We start from the raw sequence: 11,811 nt of genomic DNA, 5'->3' as shown, positions 1-11,811 counted from the left end.
CTCCACATCCTGAGGAGGGCAGTCTAGGAGCTCTGTCTCCAGAGTTTGATAAAAAGTGACTACAGTGGATCCTCAAGTTATAACTGGCCTCCATATGAACAATTGGGGTACAACCGGAATTTTAGATTTAACTTATGACCAAAGTCTTGAGTTATGACCAGAATGCCAGCCACTTGTGCAGTTGTAAACAGCCTCGTGATGCCAGAAAAGCATGTGTGAGTGTATGTAAGCATCAGTCTGGGCCCAGATTCCTGATGTTCTTATGGAAGGGGGTGCTCCTTCCAAACAATAACCACCTTCCATTTTCCATTCCATCCTCCCTTCCTAAAGCCAAAGGTGTCAACTTGAATGGTGAGCAGAGCATGAAATTGTTGTTTCTGGTAAACTAGGCACATTTTATAACTTTTTGGTGAATATACTAGGAAAATTATTGGTGTTCTGGTAAATTACACACTTTGTACAACCCTTTTTTCTTATGAATACGTTAGTTAAGGGGTGCTTTGGGAGATTCAGAATGCATTATGGGTATTTACATTGTTTCTTATGGGAGAAATAGTCTTGACTTACAACCAACTTGAGTCACAAACAGACCTTGCAAATGAGTTGAGTTTGTAAGTCAAGGGTCCACTGTAAATTCACATTTGAAGTCTCACCACAACAACACACCCACTCCAGTAAGCAGAAGACTAGAATTCATTGGTTGAGGGGATGGATTCTTGTAAGTCTTATATTGCCAGGTTAATGTTTCCTCTACCCAACCAACATGGTAAGGGAGGAGTCCTTACAAAAGAAAGACTGGCAGGGCTGGGGATTTAGCTCAGCAGCAAAAGCGCCTGCCTGGCAAGCGCAAGGTCGTGAGTTCGGTTCCTGGTACCGGAGAAAAACCAAAAGCAAAAAAAAAAAAAAAAAAGAAAGAAAGACTGGCATTCAATTCCAAGCTAAATTGCTACATAACCACAGAAATTGTTGAGCCTTCCCTCAATGCCTAAAAGGAAATCTGCTCAAAGAATGCTTGGGAAAACTTGAGTTTAGAAGAGAGACCTAAATATAGAGATTTATGTCAGCTTCCTTGCTGGGGAATTCTAAAGGCGTGCAGCTGGCTAGAGCAGCCCTCATTGGCAGGCAAGACATTATTTGTGTTTTGGGGGGTTTTTATTTGTTTGTTTGTTTTGGGTACTGGGAATTGAACTCATGACCTCAGGCTTGCCAGGCAAGCACTTAAGCCACTGAGCTATATCCTCAGCCCCAGGCAAGACATTATTTGATGTAGCAAGATGTGCGATATTCCCAGGAGTGAATTGGATGCCAGGGGAAAAAAAATCTAAACTTTCTTCTAAGACCATCTTCTGGGGCAAGGACTCCTATCATAAATTCCTATAGACAACTCCCGGAGAGTTTCAAGAAGTCAGCCCTAGAGCACCCAATTCGCATCACGTGTGCAGATGAAGGTCCTTATGCACAAGAATGAGAGAGGATCTTATGAAAAAAAATCTATGAAGTGCCCCCAAAGAGCCAGTATTCCAGAAAGTATGGACCATCCGAAGAGAACTACAAATTGCACTGAGACATGTTATCCATATCTCACCCCGGTCTCCGAGGAGCCAAGCACAGGTGGGTGAGGGGAGGAGGAGTCAGTGAGGAAGGAGAAACAAACAGACCTTGACCGTTCCACAGGTTCAGGTTGTGGAGCCACAGATCTCGCCAGTCCTGCAAAAGAAGGAAGGGCTTTAAATTAGAAGCAAGGTTCAAGTTTGTAATGGGATCAAATGGACCAGAAAAAGAAAAGGGACCAGAAAGGATGAGAGTCTGGCAGACTTTCTGCTTTATAAGGAATTTGGACTCCTTATATATAAAAGAAGTCACTGCTCTTCATCTTTATTGGGGCTCTTTAATATGAAGCCCAGTTCTCCTAGGATTTCAGAGCCTTTTCCTTTCACCAGAGCTTTGTCTGAATCCCTGGAGTATTGCTAAGGTGAGGGGAATGCAGCAGAAGGAGCATTTGGTCTTCTGCCTTGTTAGTGTCTCCTGATATACACATCTTCCGTCTGGCTCTGAGCTCACGGTCCCTGCTGCCACCACGTCATCCCTTGCTCCCTCTCATAAGGTCCCTTTTGATCTAGTCTATCAGTTACCCTGGATTCTTCTCCACCTTTCACCCTCAAAGCCACAAGAAACGTTCCTGCTTACCCAAAATTACCACTTACCGGCATCTTTCCTGCTGCTTCATGGACCCTTACAACCCTGTCTAATGGTTCTTCTGACTGCTTGCTTCCCTTCATCTCCAAGCTGGGGAAGTGAGAGTGGGGAGATCAGTGCCTGAGCTTTCCTGTCTTCCCTCCTTCGCTGGCCTGAGGACCTAGTCTGTTCTTGGAGACATTAACACACATTTTTATCCTAAATCTAAGTTATTTCTGTCTTGAGATCTCTAAGTACACATCCCTTTCCTGGAGCAATAGACCAAGAATCCTAAATAGAAACTGGGGATGGAGGGAAGAGGTATAAACACTGGTGAGGAGGAGGTATAAGATTAGAGGGAAATAGGGAGAGGAAAAGCATCCATTCATATTATGAAGTATGTTGCTGCTGTTGCTGGGATGGGCTGCGGTTTTGAGTGTTCACCTAGGCAGTCCGACTCTGCCATATAAAAGTGGAACAGAAAAAATTTTCTCAAGCCCCATTCTGCAAACTTTCTTCTGGAAAAGAAAAATCTGCCTTCTACAGGAAAACCAACTGTTTCCTCCACAGAGATATCAGCACACTTAAAGAAAAACCTGTTTTGGCAAAGAGACTAAGGCCTCTGGGGATGATGAACCAACCGAAACCCATGTATCGCTAATCCCTTTATCAAACAAATGGGGAGACTAGGGGAGCTGTACACCTTGGCCTTAGTTAGGGAAGATAGAGTAACACAAATCAAAAACACCTAACCCCAGACAAAGCTTCGGCTTTTGAAGAACTAGGAGGAGAGAGGAGTCAGAAGGGCTGAGGATTATTTTCATTTTAAGTGCTGCCGCAGCCGCAGAATGAATTACACAGTGCAGTTCTAACATCAATGGCTGATTTGAGCAGAGGCATACTCTTTGCCCTTCCTCTTTCAGGGACTGGCACTTCTAATTTGATGTCTTTCTTTAAAAACAAAGACAGGGCACTCTTTGAAATGCACCCTCCTCAAATCCAGTGACAATTTATTGAAATGATTGATCCACTTGGTACCTCTGAATTGCATCTGCATTGGACCCAAAAGGAGTGTCAAGAGCTTTGACCTCTCTTCTAGAAGAAATGGATTCCAAATCTATTTCTTTTTTCTTCATACTTGAGCCTTGGTGTAGATTTGGTCCCCTGGGAATCACACTGAATATCAGGGGCAAAGTACCCTGGGGACCCAACCTTTTGAAGGATAAGGCAAACAGCAGGACAGGCCAGAAGGACAAATGCAGCTACTTACTACAGGCATGATGACAGTCTTCACCAAAACCCATTGAATAGCCCTGAATGAGTCCAAGATGGCCAGGTCTCTGTACTCCCATGTGAGCATATACAAATGTGAGCATTTCTAGGAAGGGCTGTGACCATGAAGGCACCTCTCTGCATCTAGGAAATGTCTGAAAGGGTGGACACACAGCTGAAGCCTCTGTACTAATGGTAGTCCAGGTAGGAGGGCAGCATCTCCTAAAGGGCACCTGAATAGCACAACATAGCATCCACCAGGTGCCTCTTCCAGGAGAAAGTTTGATGAGAAAGCAAGAATCAGTCCTCAGCAAAACCATGAGAAGACAGCTTTGCCGGGTTCAGTGGTACACTACTATAATTCCAGCACTCTGGGAGGCTAAGGCAAGGAGATCTCAAGTTTGAGTCCATCCTGGGCAGCTTAGTAAGACCTTGTCTCAAAATTTAGAAGAAAAGAAAAAAAGGCTGGTGTAGCTCAGTGTGAAGGCTCTGGGTTGAATCCCCCATATCATCAGAAGGAGGAGGAAGCAGAGAAAGAGAGAAGATAGTTTGGCTTGGGCACTCCTCCTATCCCCTCAGTGACCTCTCCTTCCTTCAGAGATGACTTTTTTCTTTTCCCTTAAATAGCCAGTGCACTCTTATGCGCCAGCATTGAGCCCAAACATTCTCCCACCACCTTAAAGAATTTCTGCTGACTTCTGTACTACTTCTCAGGGCAATGCTGTCTCACAGGGATTAGACGCCCTGGGCCTTTGGCCTGGTTTAATACAGAGCCTCTCCCAACATTCATTCGCATTTTAACAGAGATTGCCAGTAACTCCCACAAATTAGTGATTCACATTGAAAATGCTAGAAAGACATGAGAAGACAGCAAGATTCCCAGACACCTTGGAATATGGCTGAAGACGATGTGACTCTCTGTGTGTCCTCAAGGATAGGGAATAAGGAGCCAAAGAACAGTTTCAAGAGCCGGTATTTAAAAAAAAAAAAAAAGTACACAGAATTCTGGGCCTACGGAAAGGAGGGGGAAAAAGAGTTTTGGGAGAAGCTGGTTATTGCCTAAGAGAGGACTCCAGGGTGGAAAAGGATGACTCATCACCCCAGAGGAGCAAGGATGCCATAGAAAACATCTCCAAAAGCTACCAGGTTAAGTATGGAGGCTGTGGTTCGGATGCTATTCCTCCTCTTGATCAATATTTTCATGGCTTGAGGCTATAAAAGGCCTTTTTTCATTGGGGCTTTATATAGATTTAAAGTAAGTGAAAGTGTTAGGCTTTGTGGGGATGGCATTTGACAAAAATTAATGTGATCTGTGTGGACATAAAAGGAAGATGTCCTCTCCATGTCAAATTTTCTAACAAGCCCATGAAAAAGTTATTAAATTCTTATAGCTAATGTATGCTATAGTTTGGATATGGAATGTCCCCCAAAGGATCATGTGGTAAAGGCTTACTTGATGCTGTTGGTATGTGGTACAGCTTTTAAGAGGTACGACATGGTAAAAGGCCTTCATGTCATTGGATACATGCCCTTGGAAGAGATTTAAGAACCCTATCCTCTTCCTCTCTTTTGCTTCCCACCTATGAGGGTTTTCCCTGCTATACACTTCCACCAGGCCCAAAGCAATGGGGCCAACAGATCATAGAATGAACCTCTAAAACTGTGAGCCAGAATTTTTTCTATGTAGTTGATTCTCTCAGGTATTTGTTACAGTACAAAAAAAAATGATTGTTATGGTTTGTGTCTAGATGTACGCCCACCCAAAGCCTCATGCACTCATGGGATAGGCTTCTAGAGTTTTTGGTTGATTCATGGTCCAGTGCTGGGATTATGGGTGTAAGTGCTACACCTGCCCTGGGGCAAGTAGCCTGCATACAATATAAGGGAGGGAAAGAAACTTGCTCTCCTGCTCCTTCCTTTTTGCTCTTGTTGCTTTTGCTGTTTTCCACCACCATGAACTGTTGCCCTCTGCCATGTGCTACTCTGCCTTGGAGCCAGCTGAGTATGGACTGAAACCTCCACAAACTGTGAACTAAATAAACTTTTCCTTCCCTATTTTGTCTCAGCAATAACAGAAAAGTAATCAAGACAGAATTTGGTACTGGAGGAGTGGGGTCATTGCTGTGACTATACCTGACCATGTTGTTCAGGAGCCTTGGGAATGGTTTGTAGGAAGAGTTTGGAAAGGTTCAGAGCTGTCGCTGGAAAGAGTAGCTCTGGAACACCTTAGACTGTTCTGTATGGAAGATTCTGGTCAGAACTCAGAAGAACAGAAGGCTGATAGAAATCCTACCTATGCAGACTGAGTTTAGGCGGTTTCTGCTGGGAAGAAGGACTGCACTGATTGTTGGACTCCAGATGGTATGTGTTATGGCTTGGCAGAAAGTTTGTCTGCTTTTTGCTTGTGTCCAGAGACTTTTCCTGAGACTGAGATTAAGGGCAGTGGACTAATTAATCTGGCAGAAGAAATTTCAAGGCAGTAGAATATTGGGGCAGTGGCCTGGCTATTTTGGGAGCTTTTAGCCAGATTTATGTTGCAAATCAAGAGCAAAGAGCCCAGCAGGATAATTTAAAACATTGTGAATTTGGCCAGAAAAAAAAGGTCCAGTAAATGTGTGGATTGCAAAGACAGAGCTGAGCAGATCTCCATTGCTGAGAAGAAATAGGAGAATATAAAAGATGTCCTGAGGGCATCACAAGAAGCAGCAAGTCTCCAACATTTGCAGCCTCAAAACTGCAAAATTGAAAGACTTTGCTTTGAGGAAAAAGCTGCAGAGCACCATGTTCCAGAATTGCAGAAGCCACACTGTGTTCCAAAATGGCAGTGGCCACATCAAGTTCCAGAATGGCAGCAGCAGAGGGAATTTGTTCCTCAGAATTAGGTTCAGAGTGCTCAGTGATCCAGACACTTGACCCATACATCCAAGAAAGAAGAAAGCTTGGCTACTGCTCCAACTTTGGCATCATCCATGTGGTGCTGGTTTTAAGCACACTGTAGTGGATTGACAACTGGTAGTCAACTTACAATCCCCAGCTGAACTGAGTAATTGTAGTGCTGGGTGTGAGAGGCCCACCTGGGAACCGTTGCCAGCAGAATAAGAGGCAGACCTGGAGAAGAAGAAAAAGTTAGGCTGCTGGGAGCAAAGAGAGGCTGTTGGGAGGTGATAGAAGCTGTAAGGAGCTGTTGGTTGTTTTGAAGGAACTCATCATGCTGGCTTTCCTGATGAACTCGGCTGTTCTCATCCTCCAAAGAGCTGAGAAGCTTATTGGCACTGAGAATGGCTTTGGTTCACTTTGGGGGAGCTCTGGTCCTCACTTTGAGCATCGCTCCCTGACTCCAGAGGGGAAGATGGTGCACTGCAGTCTCCTGGAGAAGCTTGCTGCATTGGCTTCCCTAATGGGAAATTGGCCATCTTGATCATTGGAGGAGGTCAGGACCTCACTGTTGCTGAGGATGGCTGTGGTACCTTTCAGGGGAGCTCTGGTTCTTCTGAGCATTGCTCCAGTGCAGATCCCTCAGCCCACTAGCACAGATCCACAATCCCACTAGCACAGACTTTCTAGATTCCACCACTGACTTTTGGGCCTTTACAATATATATCTGTAAGACAGGCCTGTATGAGACATTGTCCTGGGCTCTAGGCCTCCAGATGGACTTGTGGGAGGCATTGTTATGAGCTCTAGGTCTTCAGCTGGACTCATGCTGGACATTTCTGTGGGATCCAGGCCCTCAGCTGGATTCCTTGGTCTTAGTGTGTGGGCAGATTTCCTGCACTGTCTTGTGTATCATTCTCACTAGACTAAAATCAAAATGTTGGCAGGGTTGCCTCTGCTACTGGAGGGGTAGGGGAAAGTTTGCTTGCATCTTCCAGCTTCTCCAGCTGCCCACATTCCTTGGCCTGGGGTCTTTCTCCACCTTTAAAGTCAGTAAAGTTGCATCAGTCTAAACATTCTGCCTGAGTTATACCTCCCTCTGATCACAGCCAGGAAAAGTTCTCCACTTTTTAAAGACTCACATGACTAGATTGGACCCATCTGGGTAATCTGAATCTCCTCATGTCCAGGTGCTTAATTTTAATCATATCAGCAAAGCCCAGCAGCAGAGTCCCTGGACCTGAGAATTAGAAGTGGACATTATTCTGCCTATCACAGTGCTCCAGTCACTCAAATGTGCCATTAGAGTTGAAAATAGTGGGTTAAGTAATATCACCAAGGTGTCTTGTAATACGGAGATTCTCTAATTCTATGATCTGGTCCTATTTGCTTTGGGTGCTCTCAGGAAATTGAGAAAAGATAAAATCTTTTATCTTTTCCTTGCTGTAGGTGCCACTCACTACCAGTGTCTGCTAAAAGTCTAAGTGGGAAAACAAGGTTAAAATACAAGAAGCAGTTATATAATATCCGGGTATGACAGAGAAGGGTTCACTGTCTTTCTAATAACCTTTATTTTTCCTAATCCAATCTCTAATAGAAAGAGTAATACTAAGTAATACAGTACTACAATGAATTTACGTGTCACAGTGATCAGTATTGCCCAGTGCGGGTCAAGGAGGTACTAAACTCTTAGGACATAGCTTACAAGTTCATTGTCCTTTCAGGATGGGACTAGAATGAGTTTCACTGGTCCCAAACACAGAGTAGAGGTGGGGTAGGCTACACATAGAACCCTGGGAAGAGCAGAAGGATAGAAAATGAAGAAGAAAACAAGGATGTGAAGGTGATCAGGGCCATTGACTGTGTTGGAATGAAAGAACACCTCCTGAACAAAGAAAATGATCTGTATCATCCTCTGGGCTCAAAGTGCTTTTATGACCTCCCTGGAATAAGAACGAATATAAGTCTGGTGGTGGGTGGCACCTACAGCAAGGAAGAACAAGATTGTGTGTGTGTGTGTGTGTGTGTGTGTGTGTGTGTGTGTGTGTGTGTTGTATAAACACAAAGGAGAACTCATCTCTTCCTTACTCAGCAGGAACTTTCTTTTTTCTCTAATACTTGAAATTTCTGTCCTGCTCAATGATCAAGCCAGCTCTATCCTTTCACAGCTCGGACAGGTCTTAATGTCTGCCCCTCTGATTTGGTATCCTCTGAGATTCTTCCACCCCCTCCACTTGAATGCAACCCTCACCATCCAACCCTGTTTGTCTGTGAAGCTCGGGAATATTTCAGGTCACACAAGATGCATTGATGGGACAGGGATATAGCTCAGTGGCACAAGTGCCTGCCTGACAAGCACAAGGTCCTGAGTTCGATTCCCGGTACCAAAAAAAAAAAGATGCATTGATGATTTTCTCCATAGACCCTGACTTCTTGATTTTTTCTGCCATTAGAAATAGAATTGAAACAAAAGCTTTAAATTATCTGCTATGGCCCCATGTTTAAAAATAGTCAATCACTGAGAGTAAATACTTGAGATACAAAGTTTTTAAAAAGAAGTTAAAACTGTGACCATATGCAGTAACATTAGCCTTGTGTGGTAACACAGAAAGTATTTTAGTTTAATACCAGCCTTTATCTCTTCCCTGAGTTCAGTTGAAACTGCTTTTTTGCCTCCTTTTCATTAATTTACCCCATACACTACCTTATGCTACTCAAACTTTCTTAAAGTTATTTTAACATTTTCATAATTCTATACCTTTTATATCAATTATAGGAACCCCAATGTCTCCAGAGGCTGCCAGAGGGGAACAAGGTTGGGGCTTTGCCCTAAATGTACCAAAGTATCTTTCAGCCCAGAGGTGTCCTGAGGCTCCCCCTCCACCAGTCTCACCCCTTGGCCTGCAGGCTGCCTGCCTGTCTCTGACTTCTTCCGCCCTAAGCTGCCTGGTTATTCTACCCTGCTGCCGCCTGAATCCAGCTGGAGAAGGGGAGGGAGGACAGATGTACTCTGTGATTGCCCAAGCCCTGAATCTGCTTTACCACTCTGGGTGGAAGAAGTCAAGGAGCGGCCTGCGCAGGGAGGTGGCTGGAGAGCGATAACTAGCTGAATACTTATCTGCTGGTTAATAGCTAACCGACTTGCTTCCTTTATACCCATACAGATCTGACTATCTTTCAGGCCTACGTGGCTGTTTACCTTTCCCACAGGAAAAAAAAAGGAGTGGTTTTCTTTCACTGCAAATATAACAGAAGAGCAAAGCATGGAGCAGACAAGAGACAAAGAAAACTCTCCAACAAAACTCTGCAGCCAATGGTTTTTAATGATTAGAACACATCAATAACTTGTTCATTCAACAAATATATTCAGCATTGCCTGTGTGTCAGAAACAACGCCTAGTGGTGGTTGCAATGGTGGTGAGCAAATGAGACTCTGATACCTAAAGAAGCAAAGACTCCAGCTTTTGCAAAGATGCCAGAGGCCCCCAAACACCCAGGCAACAGCTCTAGCAGTATATACTTTGACTTTGCAGAGGTCTTTATTTTTCTTCCTACTCATTCACTATGGACAGAAGTAGTAACTATGGTCTAGGAGTCAGGATACCTGGGATTTGGGTACTTGAATTTATCCATTAAGATTTTTAAAGTTACAATTGCTCTATGCACTACTAGTGCTCAACAAATACACTGGCTGTGAATTAAAGGCCCTTAACCTGCCCTCACTAAAACACTGATGGAATTTCCCAAACCCTTAGGCCAGTAAGGGCAAGCTGCTCTCTCAGGTCAGCAGGAAAGCTGAGGTCAGCATGTAAAGCCTGTTACTGAGTAGCTGACTGTATTCTTTGGACCGGGTCCCTATGTATGAATGCAACTGCAAAAGGGATAAGAGCACAGCTTGGGGGACAAAGACTCTATTCTAGAATAGCATGACAGTAGGGCATTGGTGTGGCTCAAAGCTGTCTTTTCTAAGGGGTTCTTCCTCTTATCAACTGGTGCTCTCTAACAACTCCAGCCCACTTCAGCAAATAAAAACTGGGTGCTTTGTTCTTAGACATAAAGAGATAATTGTTCTGAGAAAATAACTGAGGCATACTCACAAAGATGTGCAGAGGAAAATAAGGAATACCAGGATTAGATGCCCCAAGATTGGAATACTAGGAAAGTATATTAGTTTCCTATGATGGCTGTAACAGATCATCACAAACGTAATGACTTAAAACAATACAAAGTGAGTATTTTTAATCTCATCATTTAAAGTTTGGCTAGAATTTTAATCAGAATATAAAATGTCTCTGGAAATAGTAAAGTGATGAAGGCAACAATGCTTTCACACAAAATTGCTAAACCAAAATAAAAATGGAATTGTTTTATTGAAATACTTTTAAAACCACATAACTTGATTACGTTACTGTTCTGGACATCAGAAATCTAAAATCAGGATGCTGACAGTGCTACATCACTTCTGGAGGTCTGAGGAGCAAATTCTTGTCTAGTCCAACTTCCAGAGTGTACCCACTTCTTGATTCATGGTCACTTTCTGCGTCTTCAGAAGATACTACTTCAGCCTCTCCTTCCACCGCCATTTCTTTTTGTAACTCTGATTTTCCTGCCTCCCTGATATAAAGACACACCTGAATAATCCATTATATAACATTGTCATCTCAAAATCCTCATCTTAACCACTCTTAACCGAGTCTTTTTGACTATTTAAGAAACATATTCACAGCTTCTATAATTAGGACATGAACACCTTCGGGAGCTATTAGTCTGTCTACCACAGCAGGCATTAAGACTGGGGTCATTAATGCTCTACAGATACAAACTTGGTTTAAGGTAGACCATTACTACATGCACATTTGGTATGGGGATGGAGACAGTAAATGGCAGAAAGCATAGATAAGTTCACTTGAGCCTCATAATAAATTCTTCCTCCCTATTAACAACTTTATCAACAATAAAGATGATATTATGGTTGCCATTTACTCGGCTCTTGTCTCTATTTTGCAAATACAGTGGTACCTCAGTTGGTGAACTTAATTTATTCCATGTTTTTGACCAAGATGGCCATGTTTGTTTGTGTGGAAAAGATGGCCTTTGCTGTGTTTGTCTCCTGATGCAGAGTTTGAAAATAATAACAAAGTTTTGCCACTTTTGTTTGTGAACCAAATTATTAGCAAACAAGTGTTCATGAACCAAGATACCAGTGTAGTTCTGAATTTGGTTAGAGAAATGTGGGGTATATTATTGGATCTCCTAAAATACTAATAGTGTACATATGTGTTAAGTTTTTTTAGGGTAGTCATGTTCATTATACAGTTGCTACATAGGGCATTGTTATGGCTTGTATTAGATGACCTCCAAAATCCTCATGCAGTCATAGTGGGGCTTTTCAGAGGTGGTGAAATGTAGCATGTGTGAATGCGGATTAAGGGTATAGATAATGGAAGCCCCACCCTATGTATAGGTGGCACCAATGAATAGGTTTATATC

This window comes from Chinchilla lanigera, unplaced genomic scaffold, assembly GCF_000276665.1.
Source record: "Chinchilla lanigera isolate Chin_1 unplaced genomic scaffold, ChiLan1.0 scaffold00023, whole genome shotgun sequence".
Lineage (NCBI taxonomy): Eukaryota > Metazoa > Chordata > Mammalia > Rodentia > Chinchillidae > Chinchilla > Chinchilla lanigera.
This window is presented reverse-complemented; position numbering follows the sequence as displayed.